The sequence below is a fragment of the Carlito syrichta genome, unplaced genomic scaffold, assembly GCF_000164805.1.
Source record: "Carlito syrichta isolate Samal-C Ts95f unplaced genomic scaffold, Tarsius_syrichta-2.0.1 Scaffold123416, whole genome shotgun sequence".
Classification (NCBI taxonomy): Eukaryota; Metazoa; Chordata; class Mammalia; order Primates; family Tarsiidae; genus Carlito; species Carlito syrichta.
In genome coordinates, this window is record NW_007067512.1 from 1 (window position 1) to 1,098 (window position 1,098).

Below are 1,098 nucleotides of genomic sequence, written 5' to 3' on the forward strand. Positions count from 1 at the left end.
TTTTTTTTTTTTTTTTTTGTAAAGATGAGATCTCATCCAGTTGCCCAGACTAGTCTCGAGCTGCTGGGCTCAGGCAATCCTCCCACCTCAGTCTCCTAAAGTGCTGGAATTATAGGTGTAAGTCACCAGACTCACCACTCTAGACCAGTTCTTGAGTGTTTTTATCATTAAAGGATGTTAGATTTCATCAAATGCTTTTCCTGTGTTTACTGCAGTGATTTTTTTTTTCTCTTTTTCAGTCAGGAGTCTCACTCTATGGCCCAGTCTATAGTGCAATGGCATGATCATGGCTCACTACAGTCCCAAACTCCTGGACTCAAGCCATCCTCCTGTTCAGACTCCTGAGTAGCTGCTACTACAAGTGTGCACCACCATGCCAGTCACTTTTTTGAAGTTTTTGTAGAGATGAGGTCTTGCTATGTTGTCCAGGCTGGTCTTGAATTCCTGGGCTCAAGCAATCTTCCCACCTTGGCCTCCAAAATTGCTGGGATTACAGGCATGAACCACCATGCCTGACTGATTTCCACATCACAGTTATATTCTCCATAAAATACCCTTCAGAAAAGGACCTTAACATGTAGTTTAGGGCACGGTGCCTCAAGCCTGTAATCCTAGCATTTTGGGGGACAGAGGCAAGAAGATTGTCTGACCCCAGCGTTCAAGCCTGGGGTCAACTTGGTGAAATCTCATTTCTATGATTAAAAAGAAAAAAAGCGGCTTTGCAGACACCGTCACCTTGAGCCTTTTCCCATCAGCCATGGTCAACCCCACCGTGTACTTCGACATCATCTACGGCGAGCCCTTGGGCCGCGTCTCCTTCGAACTGTTTGCAGACAAAGTTCCAAAGACAGCAGAAAACTTGCGTGTTCTGAGCACTGGAGAGAAAGGATTCGGTTATAAGGGTTCCTGCTTTCACAGAATTATTCCAGCGTTTATGTGCCCGGGTGGTGACTTTACACGCCATAATGGCACTGGCGGCAAGTCCGACTATGGGGAGAAATTTGATGATGAAAACTTCATCTTGAAGCATACAGCTCCCGGCATCTTGTCCATGGCAAATGCTGGACCCAACACAAACGGTTCCCAGTTTTTCATCTG

At 45.9% G+C, this 1,098-nt stretch overlaps 1 pseudogene; it reads left to right on the forward strand.

Moving 5' to 3' along the window:
• Window positions 1–747: 747 nt before the first annotated feature.
• On the forward strand, window positions 748–1,096 carry LOC103249786 (annotated as a pseudogene).
• Window positions 1,097–1,098: the final 2 nt, after the last annotated feature.